Source organism: Molothrus aeneus, chromosome 4, assembly GCF_037042795.1.
Source record: "Molothrus aeneus isolate 106 chromosome 4, BPBGC_Maene_1.0, whole genome shotgun sequence".
NCBI classification, from domain to species: domain Eukaryota; kingdom Metazoa; phylum Chordata; class Aves; order Passeriformes; family Icteridae; genus Molothrus; species Molothrus aeneus.
In genome coordinates, this window is record NC_089649.1 from 58,949,473 (window position 1) to 58,972,765 (window position 23,293).

The 23,293-nt window shown below is 40.0% G+C and overlaps 1 long non-coding RNA gene across 2 annotated transcripts in view; it reads left to right on the plus strand.

The window, feature by feature from the left end:
* Positions 1–21,250, plus strand: part of LOC136555694 (uncharacterized) — a 131,209-nt gene extending 109,959 nt beyond the window's left edge. For both annotated transcript variants that reach the window (XR_010783527.1, XR_010783526.1), the window contains exons 2-3: positions 204–303; positions 20,113–21,250. This is a non-coding gene — a long non-coding RNA (uncharacterized lncRNA). The remainder of the gene's footprint in view (positions 1–203; positions 304–20,112) is intronic.
* The last annotated feature ends 2,043 nt before the right edge of the window (positions 21,251–23,293 follow it).

Below are 23,293 nucleotides of genomic sequence, written 5' to 3' on the forward strand. Positions count from 1 at the left end.
ATTTCCATTGTGATATTGTTGCACCTTAAACCTTAGCAGCACTCCTGGAAGAAGGGGGGACAAGAAGAAAATATGTCATTAATTGTGGGAAAAAGGGTGTGGAAAGGAACCTTTAGTAGGGGAGGGGCTGTATGACAGTGGAAATTACATGATACATTTACTTGTTACTCTTTGAGCCTAAACTGCTGCTGTTTTCATTGTAGGCTTCAAGTTGCTGCAATCATTCATTGAGGTAACAGTACAAAGCTGCCAATTTGAAAACAAGACTTTGCTCAGTAGCAGAAGAAAATGAGAAATTCAAGGGTGAGTCTGAAGATTACAAGGACCTTGAAAATCCTACAGAAACTGAGCCTTTTAATTTAAGTAAGAAAAGAAATTAAGGTTCAGATTTTGCTGTCTGCCTGCTGAGTTAGTCCTATTGATTCCGGTAGGCCACACATTATTAAGTACCATAACAGGTTTTAGATAATTACAGTATTCATCCCTTGGGTAGTATACTTTTTAGGGTTTATGTCTTGAGTTTTATCCCCTAGATTATTTCTGGTGCTAGGAATTTTTTCAAGCATGAAAAGACTGAACAAAATGTTTCAAAGAAGCATCTTCAATGCTTTTTTTGAGTGCAATTATTTGGTTTTATATACCTTGTTCATCCAGTAAGTTCTAATTTTTTTCTAAGCCTTTATATTTCTGAACCAACAAGGTTCACATTTGCTCTACTGAGGGGCAGGATATGGAACTCATCTACTTTTTTCATTATATTCTGAAGATAGGTCTGCACCTAATAATACAGTTTCTGAATGGCTGCTTTCTTGTGACTTTTCCTTTATTCACAGTATTTTTCCTGAAGCAAAGCCCTTCACTTATTCCAGCTCAGTGTTTACTGTGCCACCCAGTAATGTTTTCCAGTGTTTGCAGGGATTTTGGTGCTTTGAAAACGTCCTCCATAATCTTTGGAAACTTGTGCTGGTTACAGTAAAGTCATCTTTAGGCATGGAGGTCAGAAAGCAGCAGAAGACAGCCCTTCTGTTTGTATAGCAGTTCCACCAGGCAGAGGTTTCTGCAGCTGGGGGAAGTTTAGCTGGATTCCAGCACTGCAACATCTGCAGAATGCACTGCCTGACTGCAGTAAGGCTTGAGGACATGATATCTTCTCCCTCCTGCTTTCTCCCCCTAGTTCTTGCATGTACACACGTATGTGCACTCCCTGTTGAAACACAGTTCAGCTGCTATGTGTATAAAAGCACCAGTCTTGTCTCTCCTGAGATTATTCATTTCCTCATGTGCATAGGCTGTTTCATGTAGCAAATGATGCTACAAGGTGCCCTGTTTGTAGTAATGCCCACAGGAGACACTTTTTGTGTTTCTCATCAAGGCTGCCTGTGCAAGAGGAGCAGAGTCAAAGCTGTTGCTTAACCAAGGCCACATCTCACGGGAGGAACCTCTGTTCCTATTGATCTGCTGAGTTTGGATGTAAATTTTTTTCCCCTCCACCATTTTAGTACTGTTGATAGCATTAGTGTAGGCTAATTTAAAACTAACATTAAAGAAAAAAAGGCTTAGCTGGTGTAGCTTAATTTTTGGGGAGGAATAGGCAGAAGCACAGCTCTATCAACAGGAGCTACATCACTACAAAGAGAGTTTCCCATCTGGGAAGAGTGTTTTCCACTTGGTGTCAGTGAAACTTGAGTGGGAGTCCTGCAATTATTGTGGGAGTATGGGGAAAGATGTAGCCATGGAATTAATAAGGTGTTAGGATGGAAAGCATGTTCTAGCAAAGGATTGTCAAAAGTATTGATGACTGAAGGTGAAAATACAAGGCAACTCAGAGTTAATATTTTGGCAGAACATTTCTGTATAAGTTGCAGGCTATTTATGGCAGCTTCTCAAGGAATTAGTGACCTTTGAAGAGGTGCTGAAGTGGCAGAAGCAGCAGAGTGACATTTGTTGTTTTCTGTAGTACTGATTCAGACACGCAATGTTGACTTTATTGTGACATTCTCTTTCAATATAGTTTACTCAATCACAAGAGTGCCTGGGCAACTAAATATGTGTGTGTGTGTTTATAAAAACATGACAAAGGTATACTTTGAGAAATATTGTTTCCTAGCCAAATATTGGATATGTGTTAATTGTTAATTCTACTTTTTTAATTCCAGAAATTTTGTTGACTTGAGAGGGCTTTGACTCAGATGTTGAACCAATGGAGAGATGCCCACTTTGGTACAAATATGTTGATGGAAGAAGTTGCCATTCTCATGTACTCATCACTGTCTGCAGGGGTGATTACTGTCACCAGCAATTTCCCCGTTAAAGTCACTTAAGCTATCTTAATTGATTTTTCCTGAAGTAAATTAGAGTGCTCTGACAGCCTGCTCTGCCAGGCCTCTGATGAAGGCTGCAGCCTCCAGAAGGGAGGTGATTGAACTGGCACTTTTGGATCTATAAGAGGAAAGGAAAGATGGTTTTTGTCTGTACCCTATCAGATCACAATTCCTGGGAACTTTTCTTGGACTTTTAGATTTTTTTTTTAAATTTTGTTGTTATCTCCAGATTATAAACAATGTAATGCACCATGCTCATTGTGTTTTTTAATGCTATGTCCACTTTTAGCTATGGCAAAATTGTTTTTAATACTTGTCCTTTAGAAAATTCTGTGTTGTTGAAATCAAAATGTCCTTCAAGACAGTATTGATTTAAATGAGATCCGGCTATGAAAAATGGCTTAAATAGAGTTGCTATAATGTGTTATGAATTTTTTGGAATAGAATAATGTAATTTATCATTTTAATGTTACTTCTTGAAGTTTTGCTTTCATATTTCTGCTGAAAGAAAACATTTTGATTAAGCAGACAAGGGTTGACCCAAAATGCCTCCTTTTGATTAAGAAGCTTTAAGTAACAAAATGCCTTTGTGCTGATTTGTTGTTGGACCAACATTACGAATTGCAGAATTGCTATGAATCTGTAAAAATGTATCAGAGGAGGCACATGGTGTAGGTGACCTCTCTAGGAAGGAAACCCTCTCTAGGTTTCAAGTTGTAGGTCCCCAAAATGAGTGTGTTAAATTATCAGGATGTCTAGTTTGATAAAAATTCTTGTGTGGATCCTACTGTTGTGCAAGCAGTTTTATACTGTGATGTCACTGAAAGGTTTATTTCTGTCCTAGCTTTATTGGCTCCATCAGTAACTTGAATAGGGAGGTCTACAAAAACGTCAGAGAGGGAATTTTACAAGGGCATGCAGTGATAGGATAAGGGGTGATGGCTTTAAATTAGATTTAGATTAGATAGAAGGGAGACATTTTTAACAATGAGGGTGATGAGGCACTGGAACAGGCTACCCAGAGAGGGAGTAGATGCTTCATTCCTGGAAGTGTTCATGGCCAGGGTGGATTGGGCTTAGAGCAACCTGGTCTAGTGGAAGATGTCCATGCCCACAGTGAGGTGTGGGAATTAGGGCCAGCTACGTCTTTAAATCCCTTCCAGCCCAAACCATTCTATGAATTAGCTCCATCAGTGAAATCCAGATAAGCCTCCCTATTGTGTGCAAAGCCTGTGCCTGAAGAAGAATGCAAAGTTTGATTCTGGTTCCATTTATTTGGGAGAAAATATAAATTAATGCAGTTTTTGCTCACCTTTTGGCTGCATTCCCTTGTAACATATAAAGTGAAAGACAATAAAGATGCAGTAAAGTTTCTTTACAAAGAGACTGAAGGTAAATCCCATATTATTCCAAGTCCTCTGAAGGCACAAACTGCTGCTCTGAACATGTTGAACCCTTGTTTATTGTGAACTTCTGATGAAAGAGAAAGGAGTGTGGCACTGGGCATCCTGCTGTGCAGAAGGACAACGCAGATGACTACAACACTGAGAAGACAAATGAGCATACAGAAGGGCACATTAGTAATTGTGACCCCTCATTACTAGGCACTGTCCTATTCAGTACCATAATTTTGGTGGTAATTACTACTAATTGTTTTAATTTCTCCCTCCTGAGCTTTCTTAGAGTTCATACCATGAGGTCAGTTTTTCTTGGCTGCCTTCAACTATGATAAATATAAATTTTATTTTTATACTTGAGTCAGGACTTTGTAGAAATGCTTTCTTCCTCTTTGTGCAAGTAGTAAAAAGAGGCAGGAGAAAATGCTAGAGGCTCCACTGCTTTGCTTTGATCCTTCTCTAAGAATTATTAAAAGTGAACCTCTAAGTAAACAACTGTAAAAATTAAATCCCTACAAGGAGCTTATAGGAACTGCAGGGCCTGCTGCAGCAGCTGTCTGACATTGTGGTGTTACCTTCATGCCCAGGTTATGCAGAAGGAGCAGCAATTTCACCTGCACAGTGCTGAGGCAGGCCAGATGATTTCCATGCTGTGCCAGAGTGCTGCAGAGCAGGGGCTGTGCAGGGCTCCTGTTCCCACATCCCTTCCCCAGCCGTGACTGCCAGGGTGCTCCTGCCCTGCCCACCTGGGTGTGGGAGCTGGGAGAAGGACATCCACTTCTACCAGGGCATGATCAGCAGCAGCCTGCTGGGAATGAGGATGGATCCTTCATTCCTAGCTGTCCTTCTGTCAAGGTGAAAGGCTTTCTGAAATGCATTTCCATACAGGGAAAAAAAAAACAGAAACCCAAACAAAAACAAACAAAGAAGGAAAAAAAACTCCAGTGGCAACTACATAAATTAACTAATGAGCAAAGCTGGCAAAGCAAAGCTTTCTGGCCTTTAATTTAATAATTCAGGGACAGGGAGTGGGGGTCAAAAGGGAGCTAGATGAAACTGCAGAAAAATTCTGGATCCTATGGTAAGTTTATCTTTAAAGGAAGTTTAGAAAAATACTTTGGCTTTGTCTTTGTGTTTCTCTATCTTCTCAGTTAAATTGGATGTTTCTATGACATTCTTTTTCACTACAAAGTAACTTTAATTAGCTCTCCTATGGTGTAAGCCTTTCCAGCTTAGAAAAATACAGTTACATTAAATGTCCCATGTTCTCAGGCTTGCAGCTGCCTGCACTTGTGAGGCAGTCATGGAAAAGGAAAAACAGAAAATTGAGGTGGGAGGAAGGTTTTGATTTGGACTCTTCCTGGTGGGAACAAGTCATTAAACAAATGTTCCGTTTCCAGATTTGGAAAATTACTGAGTATATTTTGCAGAGCTGCTTTAGAAGCAGCTGAGCAAGAGCGTGGTATCTCACCAATAGGTATTGCCTCTGAATTTTAGGAGAGGAAGCAGTAGACTGTGACTTTGAAAAAGCCAAATAAAGGCCAAAGGCAGGTTTTGGCTTGCCAAATAGAAACAACTTCAATCTAAATCAAATGGATTCCTTTGAGTTTTTGTTTTATGTTCTCTTTTTATTTTCACTCTTTGAAAGATAAATAAAGAAAATCCCTAAATCTGTGGACTGGCAGAAAAATAGCTTTTGCAGGCAAAGGACTGATATTAGCACATGTGGGTACTGCTGATTTCAGTAGGAGTGCATGGTTCAAACAAGGACAAATTAATATCATCAGTTTTTATCTTTGGTGCAACTGGGAATTCCTGGCCATCTGATTATGGGCTGGCAACACTTTTATGGAAATTTATCAACTTGCTTTGAAGTTTTCTAAGCTTCCACTTGCATAGTGAACATATTGATAAGAGGTCTCATGGTACTGTGTTCACACATTAAAATTATGTGCATTGTCAGAGCAGCGAGACTGCAGTTTAAAAATTGTGATAATGTGGCTTCAACCTGAGCTCCTTCCCCTCACTGCATTGGGCCTTCCAGGAGACACTTTGCCTTTCCCAGGTATTTGACAGCTGCTATCAAGGTCAGAGCTGTACTGAATATTCTTTCATGGAAGGTATCCACAGACAAGCCCAGTTCTAAAACACAGCAAGGGGTAGACTTTGCCATTTATACATTTATATATAATTTTCAAAAATCCTGTGTTCCACAACAGGTTTCTCTTGCTTCAGAGACAGTATGCTTCCAAATTTCCTGAAAGCTTGCTTTTATAATCATGTAGCAAAACCAGAAATTTCCCACAGCAGAGTTTACTTCTTCATTTAATGGTCACTGCCTCCCAAATCAACATTTTTTTTATAGAGGAGGACACACAAATGCCTGGAGTATGGAAGGATTCACAGCTGTTCAATAGGATGGGGACATTATTAGTAACATACATATATAGAAAATAGAGGCTATTTTATGGAACAGACAACATGAACTTTACTGCTATTGGCAACAGATTTTTTGGAAGCAAAACATAGAGTCTTCCTAAACCAACACAGATATTGGCATCTGATTCCATTAATGTCCCAGAAGTATCCCACTAATTTACTGTGATATAGCTATTCCTATTTTCCTGATTCTAAACTACATCTTTCATTGCCTAATTAACCAAAACTCCATGAGAATGAACAAATGCATCATTTTGCTGAAGTCTGCCCAGCTGTCATCTGTAACTTCTAACCCAAGTAAACCTGAGTTAGGGCAAATTCAGAATTGTTTTTTGGGATAAAGCTTATCAGAATGGAAATAAGCATCTCACTCAAAGTTAAGGTCAGTCTGGTGTGTTCTGTACTGGGTTAAAAAATTGTTGGGTGGAAGGATTTCTTTTCCTTGCCTTTGGATGTGCTCGCAAGGCACTACATGGGATCCCCTGGGGCTCAAGGAAGGCCCTGTAGAGGCAGGCACAGGCTGCTGGCAGCACCTGCTTGCCCTTGGGACCACAGCAGGCAGTGCTGACCACAGGATGGGCAATCTGTACTGAATACTGATGGGGTCATAAACCCAAAACAACACACAGCTGGGAGGAGAAAAAAATGGCTTTGTTGTTATTGCCCTCTCCAAACGTACTGGCTTGGATTTTGGGCTATGCCTTAGCTGCAATGCTTTGGAGCAGAGGAAGACACTAGGCAAGAGCTGATGTTAAGCTATCTTTAGGCCCCATCAGTTCTGCCTGGCTGATCTCTCTTCCAGCATTAGACCAGTGTCAAGAAATCCTGATTTCCTGCTCATCCTGGCCCTGGAGAGCAGTTCTGGGAACTGTAATCTGCTCTGCTGCGGGCGGAGGGCCAGCCCAGGCATTGGCGGGGTGTGCACAGCTTTCTCCAGCAGTGAGTGATGTGGCAGGCTTGGAGCAGGGAAAAGCAGTGCTGGGGGCCCCACAGGGAGCTGCTGGGGCTCTTTGGGCTCTCCCCCTCAGGGCACATCATGCTGGTTGGTGGGGGAGCCACCATTCTACTTCACTGCCCAGGGCAGCATCCAGTCCCCCATGGCCAAGCCTTCCTTTGCTGCCAAGAGACCTTTCCTGCCAAGTGTTGTCCCCAGTCCCAGCTGCAGCATTGGTGGAGGCTCTCTCCAGTCTGCCCAGGATGTGCTGGGACCAGGCCTGCCATGGTTCAGGGCTTGATTTCAGGGTTTGGTTTCTGTTCTGCTGTTGGAATAATGAAAAGCTGCTGGGGAGAGGAATGAGAGGTTGCTTGTCATTTTTCAGCTGACAGTCCTCAGATTTCTCTTTGTACATTTAAAGAGTAAACCCACTGTGATACAGGCTATTGTTATTCATCCAAAAATGTGGAAATGGTACATCTTTGTTTAATTGGAAAAAAACACCAACATTTATATCTTGAAACATTCATCAGCTGCTCAATGAGACAACTATCTGCATGGCTTTTCTCCCAAGAAGAAATTAAATACTTCATCTTAGAAAAATCCTGTAAGCCTGTTTACTGCTATTTTATACCTAGATAAAGAAAATAACTTCTGATTGTCTTTAGATTATCCCAGTTGACAGTATATCAATGAACATGTCGTTATCAGATTATAAATGTTGCTATTTTTAGGAGTCTTGCAGTCCTGTTTTTGCCAACCAGCACTGTCTGTATCTCGGCCGACATCTCTGCATTAGCTCTGTGCCTTCCTTACAGCACAGCATGCAAAGTTTTGTAACTGCCTTTGCTTCAGCAGCCATTAGCAGCTCTATTGCCTGTATGAAATGATACTCTGGGATGTATTTCTTTACTCTGCTGCAGTGATATCTGCACATGATGACTACTTGGAGACAAAGAACCATGTCAAAAAGAAAGAAGCAGCTTCAGAAAGTTGTGGGAAAATGCTACTTTGCTCTCAGCAAAGAGTGAGTTTAAAATATCTAACTGCTCCATGCTGAATACATGATAGGACTGCTTCCAGAGAGGAAAAACTATTTAGTCCTTGCAGTGGATATACAAGACCTTAAGGCAAGCAGACAGCTTATGGATCTGACTCTGAGGAGCCAGAAGCACCCTAGCAATCCCATAGAAGATTTCTATAAAGTTTTTCATCTTTTTGGAATACACAGTCTCTGCTATTCATTTGGTGTGCAGAGGGATTGAACCCACAATTCCGAATACAACTGAAACACCAAAATTTTGCAGATATGGAAAAAAAATAGATAGCTATATATGTAGATAAATAAAATTTATAAATATAGGTTTTAAAACAATCCATGTAACCCCAGCCAGCATTTCAAGTAGGTTGTCCATCTTGACATTTGAGCTTCTGAACACTGTGTTTGACAGAACACTAGATCCCCATTTCCCTGCATCAACCCCTGCTTTGGTCTTTTGCCAGGATGGCAACATTTAGAAATTTCACAGCTGGCTTTCCCTGTGTTATGTGAAACATTTGCACTTGAAGAAAGAAATTATCTTGACGTCACTGGGATATAAAGCAAATGTTGCATTCATGTTAGTGGTATAGGTGGGAAGGAAATATTATTTGGAGTCCAGAAGTGAGGGAGAGAAAGGAGGGGAAGGGGTTTGTGTCGGGCACTGACTGCATTACAAAGGCATTAGTGACAGGTGGGGACAGCATGCACAGAAAGAGAAAGAATATAAAATAGCTAGTCACTGGTTTTACCACAAAGGCCAGGCCTTGGCAGTTTCTGCTACTGAAGAGAATTAGACAGAAACAGTCTCCCCAAGCATCCTATGATGCCATCTGGCTTATTACAGAGGAAATCCCCATTGGCAGTCTGGGTTTTTTTCCCTTCTTTTTCTTCACAACAACCTGAATGAGTGCCAAGATTATTTCTCTCTCTCATGCTCCTTCTCTTTGGCATTGAAACATCATTCTGTAGAAAAGGGAAATATGCACTGCATTGGCTCAGATGAAGGCAGCAATTTAAGGAGCAGGAGCCTTTGCAAGCTTTGAGATGGAAGCAGGGCTGATAAAGGAGATTAAACAAGCTGAGACCCTTTTGATGAACAAACTGAACCATCTTGGTGCTGAAAAAGTAGAGATATGGTTGATAGCTCTGATATACTGTCTGTGCTTGCCAGGAGAGCTATCTATTTCCATTATTAGCCGAAAGGGTGATGCAGGCAATGAAAGTGAGTCACCAAATAAGAGTTCAGGTGAGATGAAGGTAGCGTGAGCAGGGAGCACCTCTTTATTACAATTCTTCAAATCACCCACTGCGGGTAATTACTTTGTCACCTCCTTGTCCTTTCTGCAAGGTTTCCTTTCCTGAGATTAGCAATGTGCATGCACAACAGTGGTCTGTATCTGACAGACAAAGAGACACAAGTAGTGTGGTTAGTTTTAATTATTTTTCAGTGAAACATCCACATTAGATGCAGAATGGAGCTGATTTAAATTACAGCTTGCCTGAAAACTGTGATTGACCTGCAAAAAGGTCCTACCATGTTTAAAAAGATGATTATACCAGAGGAAAATGTTGAATATTTTGCCAGACACTGAACATTGATTCTTATCCTAAATACCTAGTTTTGTGTGTGTGTGCAGTAACACATGCATATACACAGAGCTAGATTTTGTATATTTTTTTTCATTTTTTAAATATCCTTTTTTCTAGAAAAATAGCTTGTTTTGTGAGTTCCCCATAATCTCAGTAGTCTTTTCATTGCAGAAATCTTTGCAATGAAGAGCAGCTAACAGTTTGGTTTTTTTTTTGCGACCTAGTAATTTTCATGTCAGCTTGAAATGTTAGTGAATATTTTGTAAATAATCTAGTGTACATCTGGGATGTATATATGTCCTGTATGGAAGTCTGTCCATTATTTTCACACTCTGGTAAGGTAGGACACTTGCTCAGTTCTGGCCCTGATATGATGCACCTTTCTTCAATCTTTTTTATTACCCTATCCTATTTAATCTGTGGGTAGAAACAGAGCAGCCACATCTCCCCCTCTCCTTCTGCTTTTGTCCAGTCATGAAACTAGAGATCTGTCTCTCAGCCATGCTGCTTTTTAAGATTGTACTTCAATTGCATTATTGCTGTGTTTTCTTCCTTCTTTCCTGCAGTAAAAAAAGCCACTGAAGTATTTGCTTTAAAAATATAGAGCTTGTTCAAAGTGGTTATGTTGTGGGTAAAATGACCTATTGATACCCAGCCATCTGGGAAAGGGGTGTTTAACAAACATAGGAAAAAAAGCAGAGCACTCAGCAGGTTTGGGAGAATGGTATCAGATGTCTGCAAAGCAACTGTTCTTATGTTAACACTGGTGCTTCCTGGCTTTGAAGTGTACTGTAAGTGCATGAAGTGTATTGCCTACAGTCTCGGGGGTTTTTGCACTTTCTATTTCACAGTGGAAGTTTCTATTATTCCTGTTATCATGTAACAGCCATATCTAAATTCAGAAAATATTATCAACGGTTCCAGGAAGAAAAATCTTAATTCTGTCACAGAAAAAGGAAAGAAAGGTTAAAATAGGGGCTCTCAGGTATTACCGGGAGCATCCTACTGCTACAAGGAAAAAAAAAAAAAGTGGTAGAAAAGGGAAGAAATTAAAAAGGGAATTTAGTATTGGGTGTGAATAAGGAAAGATGAGTTATGCTGTTTCCTGACAGATTTTGGTTTTGACTTAAGATCCACATATTTTGTTTATTAAGAGTGTTTTCTATTGTTATAAATATTTCTGGCAGTGGATTTTAGCTCTTCCCTGGGATACTTCACCTACCTGTGAGAGGACCTGGCTATATGCACACAGCAAATACCTGGGGCAGCTGCATGAAGCCACTGAGTGGTAGCTCTGTGCAAGCCATTCACCATTCCTGCAGAACTGAGAGAAACCTAAAACTACTCACAGCCAGAGAGACTGAGGTCAGGATGCAGAGGTGTCTTTGAGGACATGCCCTTTATGGCCTCTGTGCAGGACAACCTCTCAGTGAAGGGACTGAAATATCCTTACAGAAAACTCTACTTTGCAAATCTCAGCAAACTGTGATTTGATGATCTCAGCAAAGGATGGCTTTGTCTGCAGGGCTTGGTTCTCCCCCTCCACGAGGTGGATCCTGCTGCCAGGTGAAGTGGCATTGACTGCCCTGGGTTTGTGCTGCTCAGGGCCAGGCACTCCAATCTGCATTTCCAGGGGTGCAGCTGGAGGGCACAGAAAGGAGGAACCGTGGGCAGAGAGCACTGGGAGAGACCAGAGAGTTGGGAATAAAAGACCAGAGAGTTTGGAATAAAACTTTCTGCAGCCTGGCCATCGATCTTTATGCGGGTGGCCTCTGCAAGGGAATGTTTCCCTAGACCTCATCCTGGTTTTTTCCAAAGGGAACTTTCCCGTGCAGTTTCAGAGCAGAGCCCCACTGATGAAATGGGGGGGATCAGTCACCAAGACCAGTGGGAGCCAGTGGGGAGCTGGACTAGTAGATAGTAGAACTGTTCCTAGTAGTAATAAAGGCTCAAGATTTTATTAAAGGTTTGCTGCTCTTTGATCACTGCTAGTCAATATACCAGCCTTTATCTGAGTAACCCTTTCCATGAAGTTTGAAAAATGAAAAAATAAAATAGCCAGCATCTAACCTGACAAACTGTAGGTCCAAAGCTAACCCAGGAGTTAGCTTGTTCAAATCTAATGAACTGCCTCATTGTTTGAACAGTGCTGATAAGTTTTTGATAAAAGACCTTGTATTATTGCTTTTACACAGTTATATCGTCCTTGCAAAAGACAAATTGCTCAAAACAGAGGACAAATGTACTTCCTTAGAAGTCTTTTCACAGAAAATATATACAAAATTAATGAAATAAATGAAAAAGAAACACATAATAAACAAAAGAGTGACATTTATCTGCAGGAGACATATAAAAATTGCCTTTGCAATAGAAAAGACATCTTGATTGTGAAATTGGCTACTGTTGGAATAGCACAATTTTAGTAATCTCTCTATCCCAAGCACAATATTTTATCCTTATTTTCCTTCAAATCCATCACTCAGTTTACTCAACTATAGGAGTTTTCACCAACAAACATTGTACTGACTGTATCAGTAATTTATATCTGATAAGAAATGAAAATATTCATGGATTTCTGCAAACTATGTGCTGGAAGTGTGGCACAGAATAATGAATAGCCCTGACTATCTGAAGGTATTTGTGTCTTCTGTTATCTTTAAAAAGACAGATTTTGAAAACACATGACATCTAAATATTTTTACATTGTTATAGTAGACTTAAGTAGTGCAGTTCCTCTCTAGGAAATGAGAAGATGTTCAGACACCGGCAGCACCACAAACCCAGGTTCCCCCTTTCTCCTCGCCTGTGAACTAGGAGGTCTCTTGGTTACTGTGTACAGCCTTTGCTGGAATTAGTGAGTCTGACATGTATTTTTGCCTTTTCATTCAAATACTGGGCCTGGAAAACAGGTATTTGGAGGAATTAGAGGACAGCCTGGTCACTGGAATTCTCCTTTCCCCAGAACAAACATGTATACCTTGATCACATGTGTAAGTCTGGCCCATGCCATGGTCAAGCCCCTTGGAAGCTGTGCAGACTGCATCGCTGTCTCTGCTCACCTACAAATGCTAAATGCCATTTGGTCACTTTGCAATTGTGGGCAGTTTTTTGGGTTTTTTTTATCTCAGGTAAAACCAAAAGGACATGCATTGTACAACTTAAAGGCTGGATGTTGACAGAAGATGGATAATATCAAGATTCCAGTGGTGGCTGGGTCCTTACCTGCACTGCTTACCCAGAAGCACAGGAAGCACTAGAGGTAGACCAGCTCTTGCTGCCTCCTGCAAATCCATCTGGCTGTGAAAAACCCACCCATGGGGCTTTGTTCAACTGCTGCTGAATGGGGAGTTGCAGGACAGTTCTTATCTTTCTGAGTGCAATCACATTAAGAATAGTTCAGCTCTTTCTCAGCACTCTGTGTCCAAATATTTTGTATGTACTGTAGCTTAGCAATGCCTCCCAGGAAATATTACTCTGTCAGTAGGCAAACAATTGCTTAGCTTGAAAGAAGTGTAATTATTTAAGGCATGCACAAATGTTTTTGGCTGCGTGGTGCCGTAACATTATTAACTGTGGGGGAAAAGCTAGCTAGCTCTTTTTTAGAAACCATATTACCATTGTCCTAAAATGCAAAATTGCTGTAAGTCCTATTCTGACCAGAATTCCACATTTGCTCTTGATAGTAGATTGGATTTCAGAGCAGGATTAAGTAAATAAGTCATATTAAAATGACAAAATGGGTAAATAGAATATAATGTGAAATGAAATGTAAATTGGATTTAGGCAAACACTTTTATACAGACCTCCCGTCAAACCCTATCAGACTGCTTCAAATTCCTACTGTGATTTCTGCTCGCAGTTCTATTACATGTTGCCACTCAAGGGCATTTGATGTTTTCTCTCTCTGGAAATTCATTTGCATTTAAATGATTTGAAATAATCATAAAAGCCAAGTGCTATGAAGTTTGAAATTAGTTACTGTCTATAAATTGCGATGCCATTAAAAGATGATTTTGAAGAGCTTTGCTGTCTCAAATGTATGCAGATTAAAATCTAACAAAGTACACCTTGTTACAAAACTGTAAAGAATGGTGTGACATGGACTTAAATTGATTTATTCTCCTACTAGTGCCTATAAACTTTACATACTTGGGTTTCTTCTGAAAGTGGAAAAAAACCCTTTCATTTGCCTGCTGAATCTGAGCCAAATCCTGTTCTCAGATGGGGTTTCATTGGGTGTATCTGACACCACTGCTTGGCCCTCAGAGTTTAATCTATATGGTCTATTAAATTTCTGGAAATGCTGTATGAATAGTTGGGTCTCATAATTTTTTTATGGAGGGAATAAAGGAGTGGGATCAGGAACAATGGAGGCCATTTACAGTTGGCAGCATGTGTATGCCCATTTACCTGTGTCTGTTCAGTTTTCCCCCTCTCCCTTGAATTTCAGTGTTCTCCTGGTAGGTGTTTCTCAAGGATCTTCTCTGTGAGGCAGCTGGTGCGCCTGGTATGTCACCCTGGAGCCAGCCTGGCCTTCTTGCCTGTGGAAAGGTAAAACCTGGTTAGGAGCACAAATACATTTTGAAATACTGAAGCCCCTTTTGAAAGAGAGTTCTTTTCTCCATTAACCTCCAGGCAAGCTTAGGCAAAATAGAGCTGTCACCTCATAAACTCATCTTCTACCTCGCCTCCCCTAGCACCATTCCACTATTCCACTTTTAACCTATTCCTGCTCCCTGCCTGTGAGACCTTGTAGCAGTATGCTGCCTAATATAAATTCCTACTCTCTCTTTGCTTATACCATTGGGATATTATAACTTTACATTTTTGGATACCAACAGTGCATTCCAAATATATTTTCCTATCCCCAAATAATTTTAAATGGACTTGACCACAAATATATGTACAACTATGTCTAGCTGTATAACTTGATCTGAAGATGTTTGTAACAAGGAAAGTGAAGTTGCCTTGGTTTATAGGTCTCAGAACCCAGGGATGGAATTAACTCTTTATAAACACATTTCTGTGTGCATTTTTTATTATTCAAAAGAAAGAATGAAGTGTGTAGAACCCTTCTTAAAGGGCAAGGAAAGGTTTTGGTTTTGTAAATCCAATCTAGTGGTTCAAAAATTCCTGATATCGATTCTTTGAAGATAAAATTAGCTTCCAGTCTCTAGTACAATAAAAAGTCCTGTATTTTTGGGTATGAGTGATAAAACAAAGCAGCTGCTCGGTGGTAAGTGCAAACTACCAGATAATCCTTCCTGATCTATCCTTTATGCAAAGTCAGTCTATGCACACTAGCGTGGGGAGAATACCTGGTCTCTCAAGTAGGATTTATGGCTGCTGCAGGGTCAGATTTGTGATGGGGAGTGGGGGAAGTGAGACAGGAGTGAAATGATAAGTTTAATACATTATTGTTACTCTAGCATGCACAGGCCTCTTGTGTTAGTGTTCTGGTAGAGTCCTGACTGCCTTATTGGAAAGAAAATCCTTATAGATTCACTGTGCAGCTCAGGCTAAATAGCCCCAAATAAAGGATGAGTCCGTTCAGTTCTCATCATTCCTTGGAAAATCAGTTGGAGGACAATGGATATGCATAGGAAATGAGAGATGGGCTATTTTCCCTGGGCAGGTTTTCATTGCAAAAGTAATTCTGGCTCCTACACAGGTTTTGCTGAGAACCCTCCTTGCCTGAATTATTGATCTAAGAGCAAGCATTCCTTCAGTCCCAGATGGTTTCATCTGAGCAGAAATACAGACTGCCAGCATCTTTCTTTCATTGAAATGATCTGACCACAAACATTCACTTCAGTCACTTTCCATAGTCTGCTTCAGGAGCTTGGAACAGGACAATTTTGTCCCTATCCATGGGGGGAGAACCCTGGAACAGCAGCACTGAGAAACTGGAGATAGTCCCTGGAAGTCTGATCAGTGCCTGAAGGTGTGAGAAAGTGCTGAGATACAGCAGTAATTTGGACAGGGATGAAGGATGCACCTATTCACTGTTGAACTGATCCAAGTGGTTACTCCAGGTGCCTGCATTTCCCTCATGAGAGAAAAAAATGCTCTTGAGAAGAGTAGAGAGTCTGTCTTTCAATGGGAAATCCTTTTTAGCACACTCTATAGAAAAGTTGGAAGAGCTTTCATTTGAGCACAGTCCTGCATCACAGCAGGGTTTACTTAAATAAATTAAAAGCTTATGAAAAGACCATTTTTCTGGATGCCTCTTTTACATGTGTCCTTTTAAGAAAGACATCCAATAAATGAGATATGGCCATTGATTCTGTTCTGCTTTAAATCAATATTCACAGACCACTGAAGAAAGTTTTGCAAATCATGTGGCTTTGAGAACTCTTACTACTCAAAACAAGACCTGGCAAAACAGATAAAAAATTACTCATAACTGCAGATGAAATTGTGGCAGGAGATTTTACTGAAAAATAGAACATTTTACGAACTCAGGGCAAAACAATATCTCCCAGAACATATTGCAATCTGATCTCTGCAGATGTTATTGAAATAATGCAGAGTTTGATAAAAATACATAAATTATACTTTATTGTGGTGGATTATAAAATATGTTCTGAAAGGATGGTAAGCACAGCAGGCATTTTGCTTTATCTAGCTTGGCAGCACTTCTTTGCCATTAAATGAGGAGGCATAACTTAATGTGTGCAAAAGGCAGAGAATGAAAGGGCCTAGACTGAAAACTTTCCAAAGATAGGACTATCTACTTGTGTGCTTGCACAGAGCTTAGCACAGAGACCCTTGAGTGTTCAGCACTCTCCCTGGTACAGACACTAGGATAAATAGCAGGGGAAACTTTCTTTGTTTAAAAATGATAATGTTTTCTTTATATTTTCAAAGCCTCATGTTTTTGGACAGAGCTTAAGTGCCCTTTTGGTTTCATCGGCTGTTTTTTCCTAACCACTCCCTACAGGCATTTTTTTAGCTCTGCTTTGACCTATGCTAAAGAACATAAAGTTTTGGCTCCCCAAACCTGTGTAAGTTCAATATTGCAGCTCAGACCTGTCACTGCACAAGATAGGTTTGAGGGCCAGAACTGCAGCACTGAATTTAAAACAGTGGGAGGTAACCCCATCTCCTACCACTGCAACGACATTTTTAGTTTTAGGGTTTTTTCCCCTCAGGCATTTCTAAATGTTCTGAGTAGAAACTAACAGATGGGATTTCTTTAAAAAGATACAAACCACAGCTTAGGTTTTCAATATGACTTTTTTGCTACCAGAAGGTAGGTAATTAATGATTCAATGTGTAGCCACCATACACTGGAATTTAAGCCTCTGGAAATCTCATTTGTAACCATAAGAATGCAAAGGGACACAAAAAGCTTGATTTGTTTTTGTGGCTTTCCTGAGTTAAAATTAAACCTATTACCAAGAGCTGACAGTGCAATATCGTTGCATTAAAGCCATGTTTATAGTTTTTCATGCAGAATGTTTCCTGTGAATAACAACCTATAGGATTTGTGGTATTTTTTGAAGGTAGAGGTTTAAGTTATTATTCTGCTGTTGTAATATCTGTTTGTAGCCACAGATGCTGTGCCTACTGCCTGTATATTGTCTCTACTGCCTGCAGTTTGCTACCCTGCTCACTGCTGAATGTCTAATAGGGACATTAGACATTCACCAGACAACACAGTTCCTTTTAGTTAACCTGTAGGAGACTGAAATTTGTGAAGATGCTGATTGTGTCCCAGATTTATCTTCCTATAACTCAGCTCTCTTTGGAGCTGGTGGGTTGCTCATTGCACCTCTGTTCTTCTCATTCATTTTTTAAGTTGCTCTGTTACAAAATTCCCAGCTCCCATTTAGTCAGCTGTAAACAGTAGGCAACTGTTCCAGAGGAAAGTAGTTATGTAATTAATACATTGATTTAGATTTCTTTAATATAAACAGGAGAATAAATTTAAGTAAAGGTGAAATGCTTGGTTTCCTCTCTGGAACTCAATGCAGTGGAGAAGTGTACTGGGGCAAAGAGTTATCCCTTCCTTGCAGAGACAAGAGCACTGTTCCTCTTTTTACACTGCCTCCAAGGAATGAAACAGCCTCCAAGAGCATGGCACTAGTCAGAAAAGCAGTAATAGTTTAAGTCTAGAAAGCATTTTACAATGTGCTTATCTTTAAGCATTTTTTTCAGTCCCACCAGCCTCAAAAGGATTTAACAAGGCACTTAACATCCTCTCTGAACAAGGATACTTTCCTGGAGCTGGCCTTAACAAGGGAACTCTCCACTTCCTTTTGCTGTGCAGTCTAAAGCTCTGAGTTCTACCGCTTCTGCCACCTCTGAGAAGCTGCCTCTGCCTTGGGCAGGAAAAGGACAAAGGCAAAGGGTTAAATAATCCATTGTCATCATACCTTTGCATACCATCCTGGTCATTCCATGGCTGGTGGTTTCTCTCATTCATCCACCTTGGATCTTGCCCAGTAAATGATGGAAGGTCACACTTGGTGTCCCAGCACGTGCCCCAGAGACTGACCACACACAACACAGCTCTGAAAAATGAAATAAGTGCAGGGAGGGGTCCCTCAAAAGGCAGTGCAGGATTGCTAACTGCTTTTTTGAGTGATTTTGGCCAGTTGTTTGTCCACTTCTAATTATGCTTTTACTGTTGATTTAAATTGGAACACTAGCAATATTTTCACATGATCTTTGCTTAGGGGGAAAGCAAGCAGAAGAGTGAACACTGATTAAGGGAAATGAAAGCAAATCTGTTTACTGATAATATATGTGGCAACACTGAGACAGGTAAATGGTACTTAGGGATTGCTCTCTGCTCATGTTTATGATCTTCAATATATTTGTGCATTTCTCATTTACTGCCCAGGCAAAGTTTGCATTTCCAAATTACAGATGTATCATGACGATTTTGGTCACAACAAAGTTACAAACTCTGTCATTCAGCAGACCTACCATTCAGTACTTCTGAATGTGATTTTACTGGTCCCTGTTCTTGTTGGAGAATATACTAGAATTCAAATTAAAGGTAAATGCATTCTTTATGCACTGGATTTTTTCACAGCTTCTTCCTCAGAGAAGCTTTTCTTTTCCTCATTTCATCTTGAAAGGTCATTTTAGGAAGAAAAAAGTCCTGTTGCCAACTTTTTAAATAATTATGATCTCCAATAAAATGCCATCTATTTTTAACATTGTACTTTTTAATGTGTCTTTAAAAAAGACACAAGTAGATGACTTTCTCCATGAATAATGTATCACTTCAGAAACTTTGAATGCTATGACATAAATTATCAACTACTTTCCTACTGTTTGCTGATAAAGTGGGGGTGTTTTCCACACACTTTGTAGTCAGATCATGTTTGGAGTCAGCTTCATTTTGTTGCTGTATTTGAATGATGACATTTCATCATAGTTTATGCCACTTAGCATAAAATGTCAGAAGGAAATGATCATAACACTTCTGCAGGTGATAAGTATTTCCTGCCTCTACCCTGTGAAGTAAACCATGTAAAGTAAAAACTTTTACTGAAGCAAAAGCACTCTGTACAGTAAAAGCAGACATCATGGCAAAGGTACTGGGAATAGGACCACAGCATGTGCCTGGTTTAGCAGAGGAAACATGTAGAAAATGCCTCTTTAAAAGTGGTTGTTGTCTTTTAAGGATTTCCAGGGATGGGCAATATTGATAAAAGCCAGAGAGAGTCCCCAGAGCTGTGTTCAGGTCTGGTGGAGCATGATGGTTGGACTTCAGGATGTATGGTGAGTGAGCAGAGCAGAGCATCCATGGGCAGGGCAGAAGTGTTTCAATATCCTCAGCTGACAGGGTCAACAGCACTGGTGATGTATTTAAACTGGTAATTCAGATATGAAGCAGGAAAACACTGAAACATTTGAAAAAGAGAATGAGAAGAAAAATGAAGTGCATAGCTGAGACTGTATTGTGGCAGTAAAATATTCAACTGGCTTAATATGCTTCAGGAAATAGTGATGTTTAGGATGAAGAGAAGGAGAAAATTAGTGGAAGTGGAGAAAACCAGATAACATTTTTTTTTCAGGCAAGAAGCATATTAAAGCAAATAAAGAACTGGAGGGGGAGAGTCTGCTGGGACCTGGAGCTTAGCAGAGAAGTGGTAAAGCAAATAGCAGAACTTAGAGAGAATAAGAGAGATGGAAACTGAAAGGAGAAAATAGCCTCACAGCACATGGAAGCAAAATGCTGGAGGAGACCCTGAGGGACACCAGTATGGATTTATGTCCTGCAATTATAATTAGTGAAAATGAGGGGATAAAATGAGATTTTGACTATTTAGGAGCACAGAACTATTTCCAAGTTTTAAAGTAAGTTTTACATTGTCCTTGTCTGCTAATTTCTTTCTGAACTCCCTCATCCATTGCTTGTCTTTCCAGAAAGCACCTTGTCCGTGACACACCCTGGGATGAACTGCACTTGTCAGTGGAAGATACAGCAGGAAGAAAACTCCAGAGAAATTGCAAGATCCATTTGTAACAAACATCATAAATATCAATAAATTGCATGGTTAGGAATAGCACGTACATAAACAGGATGTGGCAACTGGAGTGAGCATATTAAACTATACTCATCAAATGATCAGATTTGCAGTGGGACAAGAGTATTTTCTTTTTAATGCTTTAAGGCTGTCAGATCCCTGGAGAAAGGTTATGGTTTGCACTGAAAATCCATGAAGGAGTTGGACCGGCAGAAATGTGGCCATTCAAATAGTTGGAAATCTAGAAATGTGGGAATCCTTTGGAAGGCTCTGGATGCTGCAAAGAAGGCCCTACATTGGCCTAGTAAAGCAACATTTGCAACATCTACATGCCTTTTGGTAAGGAAGACAATGGAAATGTGAGGAGTTTGTGTCCTTGAGTCCATGCATCTTGGGAATGTTTATACAAGTATTAATTAATTAATTAATTAATTTAGGATGGCTGTGTTTTAAGGATGTCTTGCAACTTCTGGTTACCTTGGAAATCACCCAGTCAAAATCATCAGGGTTTTTTAAAATAACTAGTCATTGGATATTTTGCAAAAACAGTCTAAGTAACTTTGGAAAATGGACAGTCTTGGATAATTCAGAAAAGGTGCCTGAATATTTCCAATATTTTGCTACATATAATTCATTGTAGACTAGCAGCATTAATGTCAAATCCAGCTAGTTGCACAATAATTGAGGATTCATAAAATGTTTCTGGGAATCACCATGTAATTACCATTGTCTCCAGTGGTGGTACAGGAAAATAATATGCAATATTTCAAGATATTTAATTAAGAAGTGTCAGTGAGTTACCTTGAAGATAACTTCTATCACCCCTGTATGACAGGGTTGTGTATGACTAGATGATGGATGAGTCCCCTCAGTATGAAAGACAGATGAACTGAGGAACATCAACGTGATATGCAGAACTCATTATGATGAAGTGTATATAATTGTTGTTTACTCTTTAAAGGTGACCTACAAATACAATGCTTTATGGTTACTTTTCTTGTCTTCTTTACAATGCAATAAAAAATTCTAAAAAGTTCTCCAGTAGAAACTGTGCTTTTTTTTTCTTTTCTTAGAAACTCTTGTCCACTTTGTTTTTTTTCTCAAAGACCTCTGATCCATGAAGGAAGTAACAGGTTTATGGTATCAGATATGAAGGCAAAAAAAGATGTTTGTATGAGGGTAATTTCTTATGTGGTCTGCTTTGGATGTGGGAGCTGTTATGAATTCATGTGTGGTTCACTAGTAATGTCAGCAGCAAAACCCATCATCCCTGTCTTGGGAATTGTAGAAAAAAAAACTTGTAGCCTTCACGATGAAAATGTAATATGAGATCAGGGGAAAACAGAAAAGAGAATTTAAAGAAAGATGGGTCTCCTAATGGTTATTTCTATTAAAGGAATTAAGGAACTACCACTTTCTATTATGTTTAGCATAAACAATGGGCTTTGTGTTCCTTGCTCAAGTAACTGCTCTCTTACCCTCTGTGGGCTGCATTACCTTACATTTTGACTAACTGCAGTTTTTCTTGCTGTCACCACCCAGCTGACTTGATCACAGCCTTTCGTTTGGGAATCCTTGCTTTTACTCTGACTTGCTTACTAGCCCATTTTTCTTCTACTCTATCAGTGCCCTTCTCTGTGGACCCTAAGGTGATAATTACATTATCTGTACTTCATCACAAGCTTGTTAGGGCTTGACAGTTGATTTTGGCTGACTATAATCAGCCTTGTCCCCACTTGTCATTGTCCCTTTGTGCAGTGGTTGAACACGACTCTTTCTACATTAGCAAGCAGTGTGCTCCATTAAGAGTGGATCTGCTGAGTGAAATAACCTGCACTGACCTCTGTGATACGTGTGGTTTTGGGGACTTGGTGCTGCTCACAGCCTGGTCCTGTAGGCTGAGTGCTTGTTACTGCCTGCAGCACACCTTTGGGTTTGTTTTCATCTGAAAGAGGTTGGTTTGTGTGCTCTGAGATGGGTGTCTTGTGGAAGTCACAGCATGTAAAGGAGAAATGTTTGGGAGATTTAAAAATGCATTTCTGACCATCAGTGCTGAGGGTGCCTTTGCTGCTTGCTGATATACCTAGGGTAGTACTGCTTCAGCTGCTCTAAAGTTAGACCAGATGTCTGGGGCTTCCCTGTCCTCTGGGTTAAAAGGTAGGTGAAAATATTTTTGTGGTTTTTCTACAAGTAAATCTTCTCTTCCTGTGCTCATTTAGCAGAGGACAAAGGCTCTTTTTTCTCAGTGTGGGCATCTTGACAAAGTGTAATCTGGATTTATTCCCATGGAAGTAGCTCCGTGTGATATCCAGCTCAAAACTAGATCATCTCAAAACTAGAACAGGTGAATCTTCTTGTCCCTTCCACCTCTTCAAAATGGCTGGGGCCCTTTTTATTTCATTAGTCATAAATTTGGATATGAAAAGGAGAATAATTGCATGCATCTACTCTTTCTCTCTCTGCTTTTTTGCATGTCAAAGTACTTGATCTGTATTGAAGTCCATGAGTCTCTCATCTTGGACTGTGCATATAATTAATAAAATTATAATAATAATAAAATTAATAACAGAAAAGGATTTAATTAAATTCTGTCAGTGAGTATAAATTTAAAATAGACTAGTGGAGTTTGTTGAAAGATCCTACACATGAAGTAAGAATATGTGTGGCTGAGGCATCTGATGAGTAAAATTGTGATTGAAGAAATCCTCCATTTATTTGACAGGAATATTTATTTGAAGCAAGATTGAAAGCAAGGGCAGAGTCTACTTTTTGCATTTGTGGCAACCACCAGAACTGGGAGAAGTGCAGGAAGTATCAGAGTTGAGAAGAATGGTTGTGGTGGGTTTTGCATTCATTGGTCACAGGTCATGCAGAGAGAAGATTTGGGCCCATTCTGATTCTTTCACTGAAAAATCACTCGTGAGAAGTTTTTGTTAACACAGCTTTTGGTTCAATGGGGCTTTGGTTCATATCAGAGATCCCACAAAAGTGCTCAGAGCACAGTGCTGCTGTGAGGGAAGGATCTCACAAGTGGTGTATTTGCTCATTTTTCTGTGATTCTGAATGTGACATTGTGCAAA